A 25,211-nucleotide genomic window follows, 5' to 3' on the forward strand; every position below is an offset into this window, starting at 1 on the left:
TGTGAATGTGATGGACTACTACTGTGCTGTAAAAAGAAAAATTATGAAGGGGACAGTTTTAGCGAAACCTGGGAAGAGTTGTATGACTGATACAGAATGAAGTGAGTAGAACCAAGAGAACAATTTATACAATAATAACAAAATTGTAAAGACAAACAGCTTTGAAAGACTTATGAACTTTGACCAACACAATGAATAACCATGATTCCAGAGGACTAAGGTCCTTGATAGAGAGGTGATTGACTCAGAATGCAGAATGAGACATATATTTTTTGGACATAATGAGTGCAGGAATATGTTTTGTATAACTACATATATTTGTTACAAGAGTTTGGTTTTTTATTGTTTTTCAGTAAAGGAAGGAAGGAGATAAGGTGGATATTCATTAATTGGGGGGGGAAAGCAAAAGAAATTTAAATAAATAAATGAAACAAAAACAAACATCCATATCATGTCTCCCCAACTAAATTCCATGCTCCAGTGAGATTTGGATGCCATAATGATATGGCTCCCAACCAAGAGAACTGAAGTCCTTGATACTGTGTATCTTACCTTGGGTAATGAGTTGTTTTCTAGTAGCTGCTAATAGATTAATTTGGAAACTCCGAGCATTACATAGAAATGAATAATCAGTTTTCACAGAGGTTATATTTTCAGAACCAGGCCCAGGTTAGGTACCAAACTCTATTATACTCACAGCTGATTTTTTTAACTGTGGAATTTAAAAATGGAATCCAGGGACTACGTTGTTTACTTCTTGTGTGTCCTCGACGATGCCTAGTAGGTATTTATCAAATACTTTTCAATACTTTTCTACAGAGGTCGCTGTACATAGACAAAACTAGATCCATATGATTTAATTCCAGGGTCTAGGCTAGGACACTGAACTTGAAATCCAATCTAATCCAACAAGCATTTATTATGTCCCTATTCTGTTCACGGGCAGCTAGGTAGCACAGTGGATAGAGCACCAGGCCTGGAATCAGGAAGACTCATCTTCTTGAGTTCAAATTTGGCCTCAGACACTTACTAGTTATGTGACCCTGGGCAAGTCACTTAACCCTCTTTGCCTTGGTATCTTCATCTGTAAAATGAGCTGAAGAAGGAAATGGCAAACCACTCCAGTATCTTTGCCAGGAAAACTCCAAATAAGGACTCAAAAGAGTTGGATACATCTGAACAACAAATTCTGTTCAAGGCAACATTCTTAGTGAGATAGATATAGAGCAGGCCAGGAAGACCTGAGTTCGACTCCAGCCTTTGCTATATACTGGATATGTGACCTTAAGCAAATCAACAATCAGTGTTCCTAGGCACTTTTAATTCTCTGTTTCAGAACAGTTACTGATCTGCTTTGTTAGAGACAATGAAGTTTCCTGTAACCTATACAAGTCTAGAACAAATTTCATATATACGTATATGTGTACATTAATATTTGTATATGTATGGGCATACACGCATATATATTCAAGACACCTTGTTAGGTGCTGGGGATAAACAAACAAAATGGAAAACGGTCTCATTCTTCAAGAAGCTTACATAAGTTAATTTCATTCCACCACTAACTTACAGTATAACTTCGGGGCACATTTCCTCTGCGTCATTTCTGTTCTTCCATCCATTAAATGAAGAGAATTATAACTATTCACTCCCAGTCTCAGTTAATGAGGTATGCTTGAGTTCTACTTAAAAAAGTAATTACATAAAATACATATTCATTTTCAAGAGTCTCAACCTTCTCTCCACCTCAAACGGGGTGAGTTGCCTAGACAAGAACAGAGAAGTCATATACAATTGCCAGTCAGTTGTTTTTACAGACCTGTTTAGGATTTTTGTTTTGATGTAGAGACTAGCACTTATTTACCATTATGACTACTACATTTTTTTTCAGTCTAATTCAGCATTTAGACTTTTTCTGTAGAAGTGAACACTGTTGCAATGAGCCTCATTTGGCTCTCAGAGATTGGGGGGCGGGGTTCCTCCTTTTTTTTTTTTACAAAAATGCTTTGTTTAATCAGGAAGTGTTATCAGCTAGAAAGAAAAAAAGATATATTTCTTCATCCTTGACCATCTCAAGAACATAAGTAACTAGCAGCACAAAAGAAGGAGCCTTAGTTTACTGAAACTCTCAAAGCGCAGTTTCCTATATTGGGGCCATGGAGACTTTGAGCCAAAAAAATCCCACAAAATTGTGAAATAACATTTTCCTTTGAGGCAAACAAATTCCTGGAAAGGCTTCCATAAACATAAAGTAGGGTTTCAAAATTATTTGTATTTTATTAGAGCCTAGCACAGGACCTGGCACATAGAAGTCACTTAATACATGCTTTTTGACTGATTGACAGAATCACAAGAGAGGAGTTCTCTTAAAGTACACCAGAATTTTATAAGCATTAAAATTATGCCACCATTAACTTCTTTCACATGAGGATTTGAGATAGTTCATGAAGAGTCAATTGTGCCAGGGAGGGGGAACTGAATTTGTAATCACAGAGCCAGATTGTGATTATAGACCTTTACTTGTTTCCACATCAGCCAGCAAGCATGTATTAAGCGCCTACTATGCGTCAGGCACTGTGCGAAGCTGTGGGATATAAAGAAAGGCCAAATCACTTAGCCTCTCTGTTCAACTAGATCACTTCTAGTTCTCTGACCCAATGATCTTTAAAGCCTGAGAAACTGAAGTATTATAAGATGATGAATTTTCATACTAGAAATTCATGACAAATCCTGGGTAAAGTACAAGTGTGACTTCCTTTGATGTCCAAACTATGTTCTTCTCTTCTATCACAATGTGACTCAAATTTTCTCGCCCAGTAGAATTTCCCCAGAAATATATCCAAGCTAGTAACTTATTAAAGAACAAAACAAAGCTCACTTTATTGTGAAAAGCAAACACACGTAATCATATCATGAACCATGGCCTCCAGGAAGAAACTGAGAATCAAAGGATCAGGGTCCATTTCTTGTTTTCTATCATTGACTCACTCTGTAGACTTAGATGAGGTATTCCTCACTTGGTGTCCCAGTTTCCTTATCTGCAAAATGGGGGCAATAATCCCTATCATTAGTTTGCCTCACAAGGGTATTGTAAGGATTACTGAGATAACATCAAAGACAGCCAAATTGTTTAGAGAAATAGGAGGTGGGACATGGTACAAAGTCCTGTTAGTTTCATAACATCTGCTTATCCTAGTGTCTTCTTTGATAGCTAAAAAGGAATTACTCATGTGTAGCCTTACCCACCAATAAAATACTGCAGTTCTTCAGCTTTGGACTTACCCTGTAATTAGGAAGAGAGAGGTGGGAAGGCTGGCCCTTTGGACTCTTGGAAAAGAAGCTAGGAATGGTGTCAACTGGGGCTAAGTATAATGGGTACAATTTTCAATCCTACAAAGGGCAATACTGAAGAATGAGTGGGTCAGTAGAGTAGGTTGTCAATGGAAAATGAAAAAAAAACTAAGTGAATAGTTGAAGTTCCTGGAACTTCCAATCCCCAAGGGGGTAGAAGAGGCAAACATTCTCTTTTTCAGGCTGAATTCTAATTGATCAAAGAAAACACACACACACACACACACACACACACAACACACACACACACACACACACACACACATTTTTAAAAGGACTCTTTGGTGTTCCATCCTTGCTCCATCCTCTCAGCGTCAAGACTCTCTCCTCTTTCCTGAGATTCAAGAGGAGGGTCATTGAAAAGGGTTCATTCAAGAGGCAGGTAGTTGGGGAAAATTTAATATGTACTTTGCCTATTTTCATGCCTTTTTCATTCCTTACTGCAAGACCCTAGGAAGGAAGAAAACAGCGAACAGGATGAAAGACTGTATGTTATTTGAGCGATTTACCAACTCACATTCAAATTCACTTAAAATATACTCTCTTCTCCCTATTTTTCCTTTCCAAGTCTCTGAAATTTAAGTATAGTAGGTATACCTACCTCTGTATACACACACACTGACATGAACACATACACACACTCTAAACCCGTATGTTTTTTGAAATCACTGTTCCAGTCTGTGGCACCACCATCTCCCACGTTCAAAATCTTTGTATGGTAGAAAAAGAATTGGCTCTGGAGTTAGAGGACCTGGCTTCACCTCTGATGCTTAATTACCACTATGACTTTAGGCAAGTTTGGCATGTAGTAGATACTTAATAAATGTTTGTTGATTGACCACTTGACCTCTTTGGGACTCGGATTTCCTCATCTATAAAATGAGGGCATTGGACCAGAAGGCTTCTGAGCTCCCTTCCACCTCTAGATCTCTGATCTTATTCACCCTCACTTGTCATATCTTATCAATAAGCAAATCCTATTGATCCTGCCTCCCCAATCTCTTGAATTTGTGCATCTACTCTTATCTTCCCTTGTGTGGCTCCCCCATTGCTACCTCTCTGGATTACTGCAATAGTCTCCTAACGTCTTCCTATATCCACTCTTTTTTCTCTCCAATCCATCTCTCATCACTCTGCCAAAATAATCTTCCTTATGAATAGACCCAATCTCTTCTCTGCTCAAAAACTTTTCAGCAGTTCCTTCTTTATTGCCAACCAAGTCAAGTCTAAACTTCTTTGCCTGGCATTCAAGATTTGGTGCTATCCAACCCTTCCACTCTTACTCATATTATTTCCTTCCACATATATTGTGCTCCAGCCAAAAAAAGACTACTTTCTGTTTCAATATGTCCTATTCTTTTCCATATTCATGACTTTGTTCATGCTGTTCTATTCTTACAATGATTCCCTTTCTTCTCTTATTGAATTCCTAGCCCTCCTTTAAAACCCAATTCAAAAATCTCTACCCCTCTCATCACCTCTAAGCTTTCTCTGATCTCACTTGCCCCTTCAACTTCACATTGCACTTTGGGGGTAACTGGGATATTATATATTACAGTTATCACTGTTTGGATCTTATCTCCCTGATAGACTACAAGCTCCATGAGACAATTTATCAAAATTTTTTTATTTCTCCCAGCCCTCAGCACAGTGCTCTGCGCAGAGTAGGCATTCAGGTATTTGTTGAATGAATGAATGAATAGAGGGCTCTTCCTCTAATCATAACCCTTTGTTGTGTTTGATAGGATTCAGCTTCCTTGTGACTTCATAAAGGAGATCTGGAACAGAATATTGGGTTTACCAGAGCAGCTAAGTAACGCAGTGGATAAAATGCCACTCTTGAGGAGTCAGGAAGATTCCTCTTAGTGAATTCAAATCCAGCTTCTTAACAGTTGTATGACCCTGGGCAAGTCACTTAATCCTATTTGCCCATTCCTCATTCATAAAATGAGCTGGAGGAGAAAATGTCAAGCCACTCTAATATCTTTGCCAAGAAAACCCCGAAATAGGGTCACGAAGAGTCAGACATGACTGAAACAACCCAACAACAACAACATGGGTTTAAAATCTAAAGAAAAATGGGCATTGATCTGTACAATGACATCAGCCAGGAGGCTTGTGTGTTTTACCCTTAAATGGATGTCTGGTACGCTATAAATGCACTGTACTGGGACAAGGAAAATTCAATTAGCCCTCTTTCTCTCTCTCTCTCTCTCTCTCTCTCTCTCTCTCTCTCTCTCTCTCTCTCTCTCTCTCACACACACACACACACACACACACACACACACACACACACACACACCCGAGAATAGGAAGCAACTGGTTTCAGTGGAAGCTCTAAATATATAATGTTTTCTCAATCTAAGACAACCCCTGACAAACCAAGCTAAAAGAATACTTGTTCCTGCACTCCGTTATCCATGGTCATATAGATGTAGTCTGTTTTCACCTTAGTTTCAAAACATTTGGTCCAGCCCCCAAAAAGCATTTTCCCAAGCCAAAGCCTTCTTAATAGCTGAAAAAGAGACATGTTCACAGTCTGGCTTGTCTTAACATCCTGTTAAGCCTTGAGTAGAACAACAATATGTGGTGGGGAGGGGGGGGAACACTGCACAGGAGTGACATGATGGTATGCTGGATAGAAAACTGGCCTTGAACTCAGGAAGATCTGTGTTCAAGTCCTTACCCATACTGGCTATGAATCCTGGGCAAGTCAGTTAATCTCTGAGAAGCTGAGATAACTCTCTAAATTACATAAGATTTACTGATCTATATTGGAAGAGAAAATCCTCTCTCTCTGTCCTGTACCTCTGAAATCACAAGTCCAGACCACCACCCTCCCACCCTACCCCAAAAAACAGTGTAAGTTGCCTAATGGTAACCCGATCTCAAAGTATGTTAACCAAATATATATAAAATTGGCTCTGGAGTTTTATATATATATATATATGTATATATATATATATATATATATATATATATATATATATATATATATATATATATATATATATGTATATATATATATATGTATATATATATATATATATATATATATATGTATATATATATATATGTATATATATACACACATATATCCCCTGAAAAGTTAACAAAACCAGATAATATATTTTTAAGCTAGGGATAGATGAGGGGTGCGGTGGGTGAGAACATGAAGGGACCATAGATTTTGGGGAGAAGAAGCAAAGAGACCGGCTTAACTCCTTTTAAATGTTAGCAAAATTCCCTTTTCTGTTAGCAGGTTTTTAAAAAATTAACAAAGTCACACAAAGAGGGGAAATGAAAATGGAAATTGTTAGATTTCCCATCTGTCCAAAAAGCCCCCTGGCCTGTTTCAGAACCCAGTGAATATAACTGTTAAGGCTGTGGTTACCAACATTGCAATCCCATGAGGCCTTGCACCACCTAACCATTATATCAATAAGGAAGTACAATCACTAAACCACAAGCCAGTTTCTTTTCTGAGCCCACATGTTGCTTTAGAAGGATTTTTAAACAAGAGGCTTTCCTGTTTTTGAAACCCGTGCATCCGCATGGCTTACAGGTTACTCAAATACTCTTATCACTTGAAGCAACTGCTGGTGTAAATTTCAAAATGCTTACTCTGGCTGTCCCCTCCCCTCACTGCACATATATATCTATTTACTTGCTGGAACCAGGGCTTACAGTATCCTCTTGCCAACTGCTGACAGAGAAGAAAGAGTACTAGTTACACATTAGGCCCTACGGTTTAAGCATTCACGCCAGACACTGTCCAAACACCATTTAGTCATTGACCTTTAAGTCAGGATAACCACACAGGGAAAAAATTGACAGAAATAGATTCGTGGTGATAGCAGTACTTCTGAACACACACATGTGCCGATGCCACTCAGGAAATAAATTCGTGGAATGTGTAGCCCACTTAATGCTGAATTTATTATAGGATTGGTCAGCATCCACACAGCTGGAAAACAAGCTGAAGTACAATCAGTTCTCGAGTCCTCCTAAACCTATCAGATACACTTGATTTTCAGGCTTTTAGCTAGAAAGTAGACACAGAAGTTAAACTTCCCATAGAGGATAGTGTGGTGGCCTATACATATGCAATATTTAAACTACCCATACTAACATCCAGAACAACATACAAGTCAGCACTTGGCTGGTTTGGGGTTGGGGTTTTTTTTGCCTCAAGCAAGTTTTAAAAAAATTAAGATTAAAGGGGTACATTGTAGGATCAATCAGCTAAATCCACAAATTGACTTCAATCTTTCCTGCTCTGTACAGTGCCTTTGGGAAGAAGTGCCAGACATAACAGGTCCATTTGATAGCCATCTTCTGGTCTGACTCCTGAGCTGGCAAATAGCCACTTCATCCTGTTCAATAAACGTCTGCAAAATTAATCATAGACTCCCCCACTGGAGCTTATGGGGATCAGAAAGCACATCTGCAGTTAACAGTGAGCCTATGGCCAGTGGCTGGGATTCTGCTGTCAGTAATGGCCTCATCAGAGACGGGACCAATAACTGGGAAACTTTATTCCATAGTTCAAGCTTTTGAAATCTATTAGTTAAAACCTGTTACCTTTAAGTTCACCTCACAGGATCCACATGGCAATAAGATTCTAGCACTTATCTAACCTCACACTTCACAGTCTTTGGATGTTAGAATTAACACTTAGCTCATTCAAAAAAAAAAAGAAAGGAAGAAAGGAGGAAAGAAAGAAAGAAAGAAAGAAAGAAAGAAAGAAAGAAAGAAAGAAAGAAAGAAAGAAAGAAAGAAAGAAAGAAAGAGAAAGAAAGAAAAGAAAAGGGGAAAAAAGAAAAAAAACTTCTATACCAAAAAGAATCTGCTTTTCATTTAAGCAAACTGGTATTTTGTTGATTTTATTTTATATTTTCATTGAAATAAACTTGCTATTCCACTGAAATAAGTGTCATAAAGATCTTATACTGAGATGCAATTATAACATTTAGATTTTCATGGGATTGGGAGGAGGGGGTATTTGCTCATTTGACAAAACTTTGATAATGACCCCTCCATGAAAGGCTTGATATGAATTGTGTGACAAGTGTCAGAGTAGGTCTTTCTGAAGACTTTCATTGTTCTATACATTTTCATGCAAAATATATTAAGAGGGAAAAAAAGGACTAGAGAATATTCATGTTTCCTATGCCAGAATAGCAGATTATTTTTAAAACTTGAGGACCTTTTTGCAAATAATATACCCTACCAGTATGTAGAGCATAATATTGCCCTGACTTTTTTTCCAAATAATAACTTTTTGTTTTGCATGATGGAAAAAGCTAAGGCTATAAAAAACAAAGTAGGGGAAAAGTTTGGGCAATTACCTGATGAAATTAAACAGTGTGGATAAGTAAACTAGATATCTGGGGCCTAAAAACCTTCTTGTGTATGTGATATAGCTGAAGTTCCTAGCTATAAGGACTTACTGAATATACTAGATAATTGTTCAATCCCTCACTTCTTTTTTACAATGCAGACAGACCTAGTTTTAGTGCCCTCAATCCTGAGGACAAGTATTACCCAATGAAGAAAAACGTCAATTCTTTTTTCACGCTACTGCTGACACTGCCTCCCCAACCCTGTGCCACAAGGCCCACTTCCAGGACTGTGGTCTGCATGTTCTGTGCTATCTTAGGGCTCCCAGCTTACACTGCCAATGAGGGCACTAGGTCCTTTGATGACAAAGGGCACTGTCATAGGACTTTCTGAATAACTTCACACAAACTAAAGAAATTCTGCCTTTTGGGTCATTCTTCTACCCCCACGGTATTCTTCTACCTAGAACAGCAAAGCAGAGGTGAAAATTTCTTCGGCCCACATCCCTACCAAACACTGGAAGTCCCATGCTCCCTTTACACACCTCCCCCAAGTAACCACTTTAGATTAGAAATATGCCCTGGGAACATGTGACAATATTGGTTTTCCTGAGAAATACTTGTATCAACGGAGGAAAGGGAGGAGGATAAAGAGGCATCTGTGCCTCTAAGGCACATAACCCAGGTCTATCCACTTGGGGGTTGAATCACTTGTTCTCACCATAACTGTCAAGGGCCACAGGATGAATAGAACCGCCAAATGGTTGATTATATTTGGTTAAGACAATCAAAATGAATGAACAATCTGCAGTACAGCTTGGTGAGATCCAAGACATATAGACTGATTCAGCCTTTAATTACAGCCTTTGTGTGCAGAAATTGTTTCTATCTGTTGATATAGAATCTTCATTCAGGGTCTCTAACTAGGTTTGATTAAAGCATTATCTTCTGTAATATAAATATCCCATAAGATAAGGAAAGAAACCAGCCTTGCTTGGTTGCTTACAGACAAAACTGTACTAGGAATTAAAATAAAATAAAACCAGGCAAGGGAACTCATGGGTCCTAGCTTTAATTTTGGTTCTATCCTAGACCCCAAGTAAGTCACTTAACCTTTCTTTACTGTGGTGCCTTTATCATTAAGATAGGATGTTACCAGGAATATAGCTTTAAAAAAAACACCCAATAATATTGTACAATTAAGGTGAAAGAGACTCTGTTACAGTGCCTAGGACAGAAATTAAACAGTCACATATGGTTTCATAAAAAGCACTGAAGTGTATCAGTAAGCCATAAAAACATGCAGGAGTAAAAAAAATTTTTTTAATTTTTTTTAAATAAAAAAACACTCTGGTTGGAAATGATCTGCAAATTGATAAAACACTGAGTTGCTAATGCTGTGTTTATTATTTTTCACTAAGATAAAAAATTAACTTTGCAGCCTTGGCTAGCAAGTCAACTGAACTCTGAACTCCACCATCTGGGTAGGGGACTCGGTATTTTTGTAGCTTCGGGTTACAGGTTAAGGCTGCCAGCTCTTGATTACTGGTAAATAGGCTCTGAGTGTCCAGACAACATAGCTTAGGGAGTGCTTCTGGGACGCCCGAGCAAACACCCACCCCAGCACCAAAGTGGGGTGGTGGGGGACAAGGGACAGGACGGTGGGTCATTGATCATGAGAAAGCTTGGGAAATAAGGCCATCCCAAACCCTCCTCCACTGAGTGTCTGGTATTACCCAAGAAAGCTGTTGCGACATGTGCCAGTGAATTTGCCTCACAATGCAAGTCAGCCCAGACAGGAAGGCTGCATCAGCCGCCCCGCCAACCGGGGAGCAGGCTGCAGCACGCTCCGCGGCCAGGGAGAGCACATGGGACCACACTGCACAATGCGGCTCCATCTGCGGATGCGTTCCGATCCCCCCACCCCACCCCACCCACCCCACCTCAGGCACTGGATCCACCTCGCAAGCAGCTGGATCAATTTACTCTAGCCTACGGTGCACACTCTACAAGCACGGACTGAATTATTACTCATGGAAATCCCCTCTGTTTTCAGTCTTTGAACGAGGGAATCAGGTAGCTTTCAAGCTCCCAATAATTAATAGCCCTTTTGGTCAAGGAGGAACAGCGAAAACATGCTGGAGGCTACGGGTTTCCAAACAGGCTGCCTGGTTTTTAGTAAATTAGAGGGAGTGGGCGGTGGAGGTAGGGAGTAATGTTATCCTGGCTGGAGAGTGTGGTCTTCATTGACGTCATCAAGCTGCCTGTCTCTTTCCTCCCTCCATCTCTCCCCCTCCCCCTCTCTCTTCTCTCCCACTCTCCCCCCTCCTCTGTCTCTCTCCCTCTTTCTCACCTTCTTCCCCCCTCCTCTATTTGTCGGTTTTCTCCGTCTCCTCCCTGCTGTCTCTTCTCTCTCCCTTTTTACCCCCTCCTTTACCCCTCTTTTCCCTCTTCCTCTCTCTTCCTCTCCCCCTCCTTTGTGTCTGCCTTCTACCTTTCTGCTTTTTCTCCTTCTCTCCCTTTCCCCCCCCTTTCCTCTCTTTCTCCCCCTTCTCTCCCTTCCTCTCCCCCTCTTGTCTCTATTTCTCTGAGTTCCTTCCTCTATCTCCTCACCTCCTCTGTCGAGCTATCTGTCCCTCCTCTCTCCTCCCCTCCTCTCTTCTCCTTTCTTACCCTTCTCCAGCCCCCTCCCCTTCTCCTCCTCTTTCTATCAAGAACACAGCTGACACAAGGGTTAGCTTTGTCAAAACGGCTTCAGTTTTGCAGCATAACTCAGGCAGGGGCTTAGAGAACTCCCACATTTGCAGAAATAAGAGCCGCTGTAGGGCGGGGGTGGGGGTGGGGGGACTCAGCCATAGTGTAAATTAGCGAGACAAAAATATATATGAGTCATTTAAGGAAAGGGGGGAAGGTGGAGAGAAGAGAAAAAACTGCTGGAAACATTGCAAGTAACCAGGACTGGGTGTACATTCTTCCCTTCATCTCGCCCGATGGGCAGCTCTGACTCAGGGAACATTCTTCCCGTGGCAAAGAACACATTCTTGTCTCTGAGTCTGCCTGAAATAGTATACTTCAGCGTGCCCGCCCTCCCCCACACTACTACTGTATCTATGAGACACACAGCCTGTAGGGTTCAGATTTTTTTTTTTAATGCTGTGATTTTTCATCTTGTTCCCCCAGGCCCCTCAAACCTAATTTGTTTTTCTCCACCCCTCACTCCCTCTCAGGTCATCAAAAGACAGCAGTGACCCAGGATGAAGCAAAACATCCCTGACAAATAATTCAAGGCTGTGTGTCCATGAGTCTTCTGGAAAAGGCAATATTTGTGTTTCCTCTATGAAATGGCTTTAGTCTGCCATGTTTAGAGAGGGGCTCTGATGGACACTTTGGGGCAAGATTCGGCCTTCAGGCTGGTGGAAGGAGTGTGGGTTTCTGTTTTTCAGTTTTGTGCCCCCGGCAAGACTACCTAAACCACCCAGTATCTGGAGTAATTTGACCCTGTGTCATTCCTTGCCAAGGCAGCAAAAATTAACCCCCAACCTCAAGTTGGGTTTTGAAGAAATGATTGCAAAGATGTTTTCAAGGCAGAGGTGAGGTGTTAAATAGCTCCAGGGATCTACAGGGGCCTGATTTATAGTGACCGTATTATTACTGACTCAACTCTTCTTCCCGTTTTTTTCTTGATTTTCTGCAAGTGTAGTGCGTTGCAGTTAATAAATGTTTGCTGAATTGAACAGAATCAAATTGAATTTGGACCCTAGAAAATTTTCCACTCACTGGGCATCAATCCCTTAGCAATATGAAACATTTGGCAAGCATAAGATCCTGAACACTCCCTGTAACCAAATAGTCATAATAAAAGCAAATCCCTATTAAAAAAAATTTAATTTTGAAAGAGGTAACCCAGATCTGTAAAAGAAGCTAGAACAGGAACCAGTTTAAGATCCTCAGCATATTCCTTCTGATTCGCAAGCAGCCATTTATTATGAAGGATCTGCTCTACCAGATGTGTGACACTGGGCAAGTCACTTAACTGTTTGCCTCAGTTTCCTCATCTGTAAAATGAGCTGAAGAAGAAAATGGCAAATCACTCCAGTGTCTTCGCCAAGAAAACCCCAAATAGGGTCACAAAGTGTTGGACACGACTGAAATGACTCAACACATGCAAGGCATCTTCACCATAGGAGCTAGGTTCACAAAGAAAAGAAAAAAAGAAAAACAGCCCCTACCCTCAAGGAACTGACTTCTTTGGTTTACTGAGGCACAGTACTATTAATAATCATCATCTGGCAATAATTAGTATGATCCACTAGTGAGTTGCTTTTCTGCCTCCCCCAACACATACGTTAATACAGAATGTCATTCATAAATGTATGTGTGTATTTCTATATAAAATAACATTAATATAATTGATGTCATAATTATATTACTATATATTCATGATTGTGGCAGATACTTGATTGGATACGAACAAGAACATTGCGCCTCACACATTGCAGGAATTCCCTTAATGGGGAAGCCGTTTGGTATAATGGATAGCATGATGGACTTTGGAAGTCAGAAAGACTTGAGTCCATAATTTTCGCTGACACAGTAGTTGCATGGCCCTGAAACAAATCATTTAACCTCTCTCAACCTCAGTTTCCTCATTGAAAATTGGGGTAACAATAGCACCTACATCACAACCTTACATGTTGTAAGGATCAAATGAGATGGTATGTCAAGTGGCTTGCTGACCCTCAAGTGCCATGTAATTGTTAGTTGTTGTTGTTAATGTTTACTGAATCTCCATTTTATCCTATTTTAGCTTGTTTGTGGATGTTGTCTCCCCCTTTAGATTGTGAACTCCCGGAGAGCAGGACCTGTTTTTTGCTTTTATTTGTGTCTCCTGTGTGTAACACAGTGCCTGTTAATAGGAAGGAAGGAAGGAAGGAAGGAAGGAAGGAAGGAAGGAAGGAAGGAAGGAAGGAAGGAAGGAAGGAAGGAAGGAAGGAAGGAAGGGGAAGGAAGAAAGGAAAGGAGGGAGAGAGGAAAGGAGGAAGGAGAAGGGAGGGAGGAAGGAAGGAGGAAGGAAGGAAGGAGAAGGAAGGAAGGAAGGAAGGAAGGAAGGAAAGGAAGGAAGGAAGGAAAAGGAAAGGAGGGAGGGAGAGAGGAAAGAAGGAAGGGAGGGAGGGAGGAAGGAAGGAAGGAAGGAAGGAGAAGGAAGGAAGGAAGGAAGGAGGAAGGAAAGGAAAGGAGGGAGGGAGAGAGGAAAGGAGGAAGGGAGGGAGGGAGGAAGGAAGGAAGGAAGGAAGGAAGGAAGGAAGGAAGGAAGGAAGGAAGGAAGGAAGGAAGGAAGGAAGGAAGGAAAAGGAAAGGAGGGAGGGAGAGAGGAAAGAAGGAAGGGAGGGAGGGAGGAAGGAAGGAAGGAAGGAAGGAAGGAAGGAAGGAAGGAAGGAAGGAAAAGGAAAGGAGGGAGGGAGAGAGGAAAGGAGGAAGGGAGGGAGGGAGGAAGGAAGGAAGGAAGGAAGGAAGGAAGGAAGGAAGGAAGGAAGGAAGGAAGGAAGGAAGGAAGGAAAAGGAAAGGAGGGAGGAGAGGGAAAGAAGGAAGGGGGAGGGAGGAAGGAAGAAGGAAGGAGAGGAGGAAGGAAGGAAGGAAGGAAGGAAGGAAGGAAGGAAGGAAGGAAAGAAGGAAGGAAGGAAGGAGTCAGCCTTAAGCAGAGTTATCTAAGTTTCCATCTTTGGTCAAGCATCATTCCACCCAAATTTTTACCAGTCCATAAAACATTTACTACCAATATCTATAATCTTTCAAAAACTGACTCCCACTGCTCCACCTTCTGACCATTTTTTCATACTTCATAGAGTCATAGAACCTCAAGTTCAGTCAAGAAGCACTTAGTAAGCACTTATTCTGTGCGAGGCGCTGTGCTAAGCACTGGGAATACAAATAAAAGCAGAAATAAAAACAGTGCCTGCTCTCAAGAAGCATATATTCTAATGGTGGAAGACAACACGGGGAAAGGGAGTTAAAAGGGAGGAGATGGGAGGAAAGAGGGAGGTAAAGATACCCACTCCAAGGCATGGTGGAAAGGACCCAGGAGACCATCTAGTCCACATTGTACCCAGATAAGAGCCCCTGTACTATATGCCCGACAAGAAGTAATCAAGGGGCGGCTAGGTAACGCAGTGGATAGCACTCTGGCCTAGGAGTCAGGAGGACCTGAGTTCAAATCTGGCCTCAGACACTTGATACTTCCTAGCTGTGTGACCCTGGGCAAGTTACTTAACCCTGATTGCCTCACCGAAAAAAAAAAAAGGCAAAAACAACAAAGTAATCAAGTCTAGGTCTGGAACTAGAAGGGACGTCAGAGATCATCTAGTCTAACTTCTCATATTTTAGATGAGGAAATTGAGGGCTGGGAAGGATAACTGATTTGTCCAAGATCCCATAGATAGTAAATGTTAAGAACAGAATTTGAACTCAGATTCTCTGACTCCAAAGCCAGTATTTTTTCCCCCTGTACCACATATAAGACCAAATACTACAAAAAAAGCTTTAGGGCTGAGGGTACAGGGTGCAGAACATCCTCTAGCAGATAACCTGGATATTTTACTGGTTTAGAGAGCAAAAATAGTGCAAAGAGATAATGAGACTGAGGAAAAAGATGAGGACTTGGGGGAGGGGGGAATTTAGTTTAGAATATGAGAAAAGACTTTTCCAGTTAACATAAGAAATAAACTCAGATAAGGTGATTAAAAGTAGATATGGAATTTTTCAGGGATTTTTTAAATTTAAATCCTACCTAAGAGAAGACTGGGATTAGGAAGCATAAGACAGAAGTATTCATATCAAGGAAAATCCACAGCTGCTGTCTCCAAAGCTGTACTTTATCTGTTCCAGGTCCTTGTGTTTAACATATAGTAGGTTGTACTGTGAATATCATAGGCTCATAGATTTAAAGGGAGAAGGTACCTTAGAAGTCATCTTAGTGACAATATTCTAGTCCATCATTTCAAGGATGTGGAAACCAAGATCCATTAAAGTTATCTGACTTTCCCAAAGCTACACAGGTAATAACAAGGGCAGAATAGCCCAGCCCTTCTTCCACTGGACCTGGTAGGTCTATGATAGGATCATGAAATTTTAAAGCTGGAAAGGACCTCAGATCTCATTACTTTCACTTTACTTTCACCCTCACATTTTACAGATAAAGAAACCATGGTCCAGAGAGGTTGTGACTTAGCTCAATTTTTCTTTGATAGTTTATATGAAGAAGCTGTATACAACTTTAAGTTAGTTCAAAGGAAGAGTCAGGATTAGTACCCAAGCCTTGTGACTTCTGCTGTGGTGCTCTTTCTACTCCAACACACTGCCTCCTCCCCAGTTATCCTCAATGCCTGTGCTAAAGTAGCTAATGCTAGAAAAAGATAGGTCTATTACTATCCTGAGGATACAGACAAGCCAGAGGGGTGCTGCGGCCAGCTCAAACCTGCTCACAAGAATTGACTGTTAAATTCCCAGTGTGCATTGAATGGGTTATGATATGTAAATGTAATGAGATACTATTGTGCTATAAGAAACAAAGAAAGGAATATAGAAATTTGTGTAGCATGCCTTCATATTTGTGATGGGTTTTATATTTCTTGCCCTGTCAATGGATAGGGGAGGTGGTAGAGGAATGAGAGAATTTAGATCTGAAAGTAAAATAAAATTGATTTTTTTTCAATGATGGAGATGTGTTCAGAGAAGCGCATGTGTGAACTGATATAGAGTGAGCTTAGCAAAGACAAGAATGTGGTAAAGTCTAACAACCTCAGAGGAATTAGGAATGCTGACCAACAAAGATTCCAGAAGACTAATGATGAAACATGTTTTTTTTGTTGTTAAGTTGTTTTCAGTCACTTCAGACCCCATTTGGGGTTTTCTTGGCAAAGATACTGGAGTGACTTGCCATTTCCTTCTCTAGCTTATTTTACCAGGAAACTGAGGCTAAGAGGATTAAGTGACTTGCCCAGGGTCACACTACTAGTGTCTGAGGCCAGATTTGAACTCACAAAAAAGAGCCTGCCTAACTGCAGGCCCAGTACTCAATCAATGGCACCACCTAGCTGCCTACTTCCTAATACAGAGGTGAAGGACCTTAAGTACAGAGTAAGACAAAAAAAAAATAATGTTGCCAATGAGAAATTTTGTTTTGCTTGACTATACATGTTTGTAACAGGTTTTGTTTTTCTTTTGTTCTCAAAGATGGGAGCAGGGTGGGAGAGTGGGAAGGTGGATTTTTCTTATTTAAAATATATATAATTTAAAAATAAAATAAACCTTAAATTTTTTTCAGTGTAAGCATTTACACCTTAGAAGTTGGCAAACATTATAGATCATCTACGCTAACAACAAATTTGTTGATTGTCTAGACTTAAGAAAATCATGGAGAAAATATTAAAATGAAGATTATTATTAATTAAAATTGTATCATGCATACTCTTTTATGGAAAGCCAGTTGTTAAACATTTATTACCACACCTCTAGTACAGAAGACAAGGAAAGAAACATTCCTGAAGAGAGATACTAATGTCCTTGGGCACTGGCAAGGAGAGCAAAGGAGTCACCACATTGTACAGTTCTAACTCTTTTCTTATTTTCTCTGTTCCCTCCCCCCCCAAAAAAAAAGGCATTATAAGGGAGATGTGAAACAGAAGAAGCTGGAATAAGTAAGCTACATCCACATTTCTTTAAAGTTTAAGGAGAAACCTTTTAAAAATCACTGATGTTAACCTTCTTCAGTCACTTTCCAGGCGTACAGCCAAAACATACTTGCATTCTTTTGAGAGGTTAAAGGTACTATAGGCACCTTTAGTTTTCACAAACAGACTTTCTCAGGAAGTTACCCCAGGGCCCTTCTCTTGCCTTTGATAGTGCAGCAAGGCCCATATTTAATCACATGAATGAGTTCTTGTACAGCCTCTCTAAGATACTGGGTACAAACAAGTCCTCTTTCTAACATCAGTCACACTTATCCTTCCTTTCAAGTTCATTTTTCCCTCCTCAGAAAACATGCTTTATTCATTGTTGACGCTGCACAGAAACTGCCTCCATTTTTTTTTGGGGGGGGAGGCAATTAGGGTTAAGTGATTTGCCCAGGATCACACAGCTAGTATCCGAGGTCACATTTGAACTCAGGTCCTCCTGACTCCAGGGCCAGTGTGCTATTTGCTGCACCACCTAGCTGCCCCAAACTGCCTTCATTTTTGTTCACCTCCTATGTTCTGCTGAGTCCCTATACTTCCTTCCAACCATAACATCTTTTTTTTTTAGGCAATTGGGGTTAAGTGACTTGCCCAGGGTCACACAGCTAGTAAGTGTCAAGTGTTTGGTTTGAGGTCAGATTTGAACTCAGGTCCTCCTGACTTCAGGGCCTGTGCTCTATCCACTGCGCCACCTAGTTGCCCCCCAACCGTAACATCTTAAAACAACAATATTGACAGGATTTATTTTTAATGCTTGTATTAGCTGTTACAAAACAGCATAGGAATAGACAGAGGGCTGACCTTAGAGTTAGGAAGGCCTGGGTTAAAGCCCTGCCTTCCCCACATACTGCATCAATTCTTTAACACTTTAAGTTATAGAGTGCATTGATAGAGGGACTTGCTTCCTGAGAGTTCTCTATACCAGTGGAATTACAGATCTGGTCCAAAAACTGTAATGATGTGGAGAAATTTCAAAATCTTAGAGTCTCCTTTTCAACTTCTTGCTAAAAAAAGGTAAGGCTGGGGAAAGAATTTCCCCAAAATCTGTTACCAGGAAAATAAATGAAAAGAGACTGTTAAGTGTGGTAGTTCCTAGGTTTTCTTCATAACCCTTCAATTCAATCTCCTTTTCTCTACTTTCCTCCAAAACCCTTCATCCCATTTCCCCATATTTTACTAGGCTGCTCCCACCTATCAACATTCCATTAAAATCAGAGCTGTCAGAAGGTTCCGGAACACCACTCCAAAGCACAGCAGGTGTGTAATCTACCTGGACAAAGGAAACAGAACATTCAGCCGCTGCCAGGTGGTTAGGCAAGAGATTTGCAAATCATTGTGCAGCTAACAGTAAACAAACCAGTCTGTGCGAGTATGTGAGGGCAAAGACGAAGGCAGGCGCCCTAGTTTACTCCCTACCCAGAAGGTTGTCTCTTTCTTAGGTAGAGAGATAGGCACGAACATTTCAAGCCCATCAAATGATCTGTGATTTTATGGGTGCGGATACTGCCTCAACTGATGCAGCTTGCCATCCCCTCAAGGCCTCAGTAGCCATTTGGGGAGTATTTCTATTGCTGTGGTGTGGGAAATAGATGATCTATATAAGATAGATAGATGGACAGATACATGGATATGTAGATGAATAGATTCATAGAAAGATAAATAGATAGCTAGATACATAGATAGGGTGAATACCTAAATAATACCAAGTAGCCAAACTTATCTAGGCTGTTCGTTGGACATCTCCAGGTTCATAAACAAAGCATCTCCTGTTTCCACTAGCATTGCTTCAAAAACCCATTGCTATCTCCATACTACTGAGGTATCAAAGTAATGAATACCACATGTAATATTATGTGGATTATATATAGCTAACAAAACATATTAAGTGCCTCCTGGCCTGCAAGGCACGCCGCACAATAAGATAAAAGAAAGTATGAAGCACTCCATGCTTTCAAAGAGCAGGTAGCTGGGAAATGAGGTGTATGGACCAGACCTGTGATTTCAGTTATAGGGAAGTCCCAGGGAAGAAATTCCCTTAGACGATGCACAGTGTCACACTATTACCTTAGCAAGTTGCTTGGGGAACTGAGAGGTTAAATAACTTTCCTAGAGTCACACAGCCAGTGTGTGTCAGAGGTGGTCTTTATAACAATTCTTCCTAACTCCCTATTTGAAAGGAGAGTAAATACAAGGGAAGTAATACATATACATGCCGAATAAAGATGCTTTTTGCCTAGTAGACACTGGCTCCAACCTATCTTTCTAGGCTGATTACATGTAATTTCCCCCTCATTCACTCTATGTTCCATGCACTACACTCTGTCTCTTATCGCCCATCTCTGTGACTTTGCACTGGCTGTCCCCTATGCATGAAAGATTCTCTCACTTCATTTCTGCCTCCTGGAACCCCTATCTCCCTTTAAGACTCAGCTCAAATGCCACATTCAGCACGAGATCTTTTCTGATTCCCTAGGTTGTTAGGGCTGCTATACACACACACACACACACACACACACATTTTTTTGCACATATTTTATTTTTACTTCTCTGTGTACATATTACTTCTCCCCAGTAGAATATAGGCTCTTTGAGAGCATAGACTAATTACTTTTTGTCTTTGTATCTGACACAGTACCTGATACTTATTAGAAACTTATTAAATGCTTATTGAATTAAATCATATGAATCAATTGATCAACAAGCCTTTATTAAGGCTCACTATGCATCAGGTATTGTGCTAAGCACTGGGGATAGAAAGGATGGCAAAAACAGCCCCTCCCTCAAGAAGCTTACATTCTACTGAGCATACAACTTATAAATAAATATGTACATGCAAGCTACATACAGAGTAGATGGAAAGTAAATGTAGAGGAACTTACATTGTCAGGGTATATATGGAGATAGCACACACACAGGGAATATATGGTATAGCTAGGACAACTCACAACTCACAGAGTGTCCTCTGAGTATGTCATCACTGATTCTTACTGGGTGCTATGCATGTCTCTGTTCTTTGTCTCATTGTTTCTGCTGGGGATCTCTACTGGTTTCACAGTCACTGAGCTGTTCTCTGCTACCATCTGCTGGGCTTCAACTCTCGCGGGAAATCTGTTGGGTTCTTTCCTATCCACTGAGGTACGGTGACTAGATATCTTCTGGCTATCTAGATTCAAGCAAGATGAGGCACTTTTAATGCTTAGTTGAGGCATCACCACAGTCAGCTAAGGCAATCAACACAAAATAGCAGGAAGCCCCAAAGATAAGAGGAAAGGATGGATGGATGGATGGATGGATGGATGGATGAAAAAGCAATTGTTAGATGCTTACTATGTGCCAATGCTGTGCTGGGAATACAAATACAAAAGTGAAGACAAAGTATATTAATGTTGAAATGAACTGAAATATATAAATATATGTATATGAATATGTCTTAATAAGACATTCAAAATCTATAGTTAGCCATTAAACTAACTTAATGTAGACCACGTTGTATATTGGCCCCTATTTGGAGTCAGCTTGTCTAAAGGTACATCTTTGAATGGGCTGTCTAAAGGTGCATCTTTGAATGGGCTGAACAGACCTTCAGCCCTAATAGTCTTAAAATACAGGTATGACTGTGTCCCTACCATGTTCAAGAAACTCCAGTGGCTCCCTATTACCTCTAGAATCAAATACAAATGTCTCTGTTTGATGTTTAATGCCTTTATAACATAGCTCCAATCTACTTTTCTGGCCTTAGTATACTATATTCCCCATTATGAACTCTACAGCCTAGCCAGTCAGCTCTTCTTGCTATTCCTCACCCATGCCTTTGTTCAGATCATTCCCCATACCTAGAAGGCATTCCTTCTCATCTCTACATCTTTGAAAGCCTAATTTCCTTCAAAGCTCAGCTCAGTCGGAACCTCCTACATGAGGCCTTTCTTGGTCACCACAATTTTGCAACCCCCTCGAAATTACCTTGCATATATCTTGTATATATTTTGAATATACTTATACATGCAAGTTCTAGAAAATCAGCTCTTTGAGGGCAGAGACGGTTTCAGTTTTGTCTTTGTATCTCTAGCACCCAGCACAATGCCTAGCACATGGTAGGCATTTAATAAATGTTTGCTGATTGATTGAGTGGGCAAATGTTGGAGGAACATTCAAAACCAACTAAAATGTTGACACACTTTGAAAGAGGCCCGTTGATGATATAAATTTGAAGTTAACCAGATTAGCCCAATAAACAACACAATGAAAACCATTAGACAGTACAGATGAAACACTTAGGCTTTGAGAATTTAGCTTTGATGACTTAGGAAGGCAGAGAAAGAGATCAAAACCAGTCCCCACTTGGGCAGGGGTTTGTTTGCCTCAACTGGCTCTGAAGTCAGAGCCAATAATCCTAATAATGGTTTTAAGCGGGGCCCTAGATATTTCTTCACATTTGAGATGGAGCAAATTACTTATGAGCCATATCCACCCCTTTCTGAACATGGGCTGTGGTAGATGTATACATTTGGGCATGTGCGTGCCTGTGCATTTATTAAACACGCAGAAAATGAAAAGGATTGTGGAATCCTTTATCCCTTCTATGTCCTCCTTCTCCCCTCGTGATTTAAACTGCCATTCAGCATTTCCTTGTCTGCAAAGCCACACATGTTAGGAAGTCGGTATCACAGAAACTAAAAAGACCTTGGACGAGGTCCTGGGTTACAGCAAACCAAACTTTCCTTGCTGAATCAGGTTCCTATACATGAACTGTGAGTCATATACAAGTTAATGAGCCCCTATTAAGGAGATAATGGAGTTAAATTTATCACTGGTCAAATCTCAGCAAGCAAAGAGCATTACCTAATCACTAGTCATATTCATACACATTTCTTTTCAAATCATTGCCTGATAGTTCTTGGGATGGTTTCTGTCAATATTTACAGGAACCAGGCACTTAACAACACCAGGCAAGTGGTTGGGTTGTCTCAGAGGATGAGTCATGCAAAAAAGAGCCTATTATCCAAGGGTCACTGGCTTGAGCTCTTATTGGGCAGGGGAGACTGGAAGTCATTAGGCTATTGAAGAACATGCGGATAGTTTGTGGTCTCTGTTCAGTTCTCTGGATGTACGAGGTCTATGGAATGGAAGTCATCAGCATAACAAGAAGCATGAAGAGAGTGGACAGAGGATTGAAAAGACAAAGAACTGGCTGCTTTTTTACTTGCAAACCAATTATGCTATTGATCGCTCAGTAAACATTTATTGAACATCTACTGCCTTCCGGGAATTGTACTAGGTTCTAAGGATACAAAGAAAAACGTTAAATAGTTTCTGCCCTCAAAGAGATTACATTCTATCAGGTAAAACAACCCTTACACCTATAAGTAAAAACAAAATATATACAAGGTAATTTCAAGGGGAAACTAGTTACTGAGGGTATCAGGAAAAGCTTTTTCTAGGACTTGGTACTTGAACTGAGCTTTGAAGGGAGATAGAGACCCGAAGACACAGAAGGGAGGAGAGAATGCACCAGGCATGGGGACAGCCTCAGCAAAGACAGAGAGAGACGGTATCAGGGGAGGAGCTGAGGAGAACTCTGCTTACCAGTTGCATAACCTTGAACAATCCAGTTTCTTGATATGTAAAATGAGATGGTTGGATTAAATAACCTCAAAATTTTCTTCCTACTCTAAATCTATATTCCTAACAAAGAGAACATTAATAGATACCTATATCATATTAGATAAAATAAAATAAAATACAAATATAAAATAAAAACATATACAAACCAAGAGATGCCACAAGTAAAGATATCTAGAGTTTTATTGTCCATAAGGCCTCCCAGGTAGGTGGAATAGGGTATGCCAACCTGTTGTGAGATGAACAGTTCCAGGCAGGGGAACCTCGATCCTAAACATCTTCCCTGCCAACTGAAATTCCACCATTATAGATTCATTCATTTGAGTTGTCATAGTTTGGGGCATTCAGGAGTCCCCTATTAAAATGAAAACATCCTTGGGGAAATTATTGTGAAGCTGCATCAACTAATGCCTCAGAGGGACTCTTGACAATGAGCTAAAAGCAAAACCCTAAGGAACAGGACGGGGTTAATGAGGGAAGTACTGGGGGTGCAGAAGGATAAGAGAAGAATGAGAGCTAGTAAAATAGAAATTGGGAGGAGTCAAAGATAAATCTGACCAGTGACAATTTTGCCACGGGTTCAACCTGCAGACCACTACCATCCTACAGATTTATAACAGACTCTCAACCCATATATACTCATCTACACTCAGGTCAGAAAATTAATATGGTGCCACATTCAGCCCAGACAAAGAAAAAATTCTAAAGACAAGGCTGCAAAGTGTAAGTAATGTTTTTAAAGACTGTTTTGATATCTTTTGTTTTTACATCACTTTCATTTCCAAATATATCTCCTCACTCCTCTACCAAAAAAAAATTTTTTTAAGGGAGTGGAAAGGAAACAGATTAGCAAAAACAACTAATGACAGCATATATGATATTCTACATATATAGATTCCTGAGAATTCTTCATATTGTTAATTCTCATCGTAATATTCTGTCACATTCATGTACCACAATTTGTATAGCCATTTTCCAATCAACAGGCGTCTATTAACTTTTCAAAACTCCTTCTCCCATTCAGATCAGGGACAACCAGACAGAGCCATTAAAAATGGTTAGCTCCCAGGCCTGATATCAAACCTCATAATATTTTTAAAGAAAGAGAGTTTCTACTCTGAGATTTCCCCAAGCTTTTCTTCAGCATATGGAGGGTTAAGGAAATATCACCACACTTTGATGATACCACCATCTCCCATACAATGGTGGTAATATTCAGATAATACTCAGATCTGACAGGAAAACTGACTGCAATTATGTTGGCAAGAGCCTGACCAAAGTCCTTCCTTGCCCAGGTACTATGGAATCTCTTTAACACTGTATAATCATATCATATCTTTAAACTACAATGTGATACAACTAAAATGATTTTTACTACCAATATGACAGATAACAGGAGTTAAGTCAAAGAATAATTAAGACTCATACTCTATTAGCTGACCTTCTGAAAGTATTTGGTAAGAATACAAGCTTCTTGCAAGTAAGGATTGTTTCATTCTTTTTACTTGTACCCCCAAAGAACCTAGCACAGTGCCTGGCACATAGTAGGTGCTTAACAAATGCTTTTTGAATCAATGGAATTGTCATAACAGCATAGTGAAAAAAATTGGATTTGGATTGAAAGGACTTGGGTTTGAATCTTGACTCAGACACTATGCAACCTTAGACAAGTCACTGTATATCCATGGACCTCTGTTTCCTTGTCTATAAATTTGAGAGGTTAGATTAGATGACCTCTAAGTCCCTTCAGGTTCTAAATCCATGATCCTGTGATTAATGTTGAGCACATTCATAGTATCATAGATTTACAACTAGAAGAAGCCTCAGAGACCTTCTAAATTAAATACCTCATTTTGCAAATGAGGAAATGAGACCTAAAGAGTGAGGTGATTTACCAAAGATCATAGAATGACAGAGCCAGGATTTGAACTCAGTTCCTTACTCTGGGTCTAAGGCTTTTTTTACTACATCACACAAAGACTCTAATATTATCCTATGATATCATGCCTATATGGCTTATGAAGACAAAGAGATACTACTCTAACCAGACAGAAGTCCTGCAAATGCAGATTGTCACCAAACCAAAAGGTGGACTTCATATGAAAGTGGCGTGGAAACAAAGACATTGTGACTTCATTGTCAAATACAAAGCACTATGAGGATAAGTTA

The sequence above is a fragment of the Phascolarctos cinereus genome, unplaced genomic scaffold, assembly GCF_003287225.1.
Source record: "Phascolarctos cinereus isolate Bilbo 61053 unplaced genomic scaffold, phaCin_HiC Scaffold_5;HRSCAF=322, whole genome shotgun sequence".
In the NCBI taxonomy this organism is placed as follows: domain Eukaryota; kingdom Metazoa; phylum Chordata; class Mammalia; order Diprotodontia; family Phascolarctidae; genus Phascolarctos; species Phascolarctos cinereus.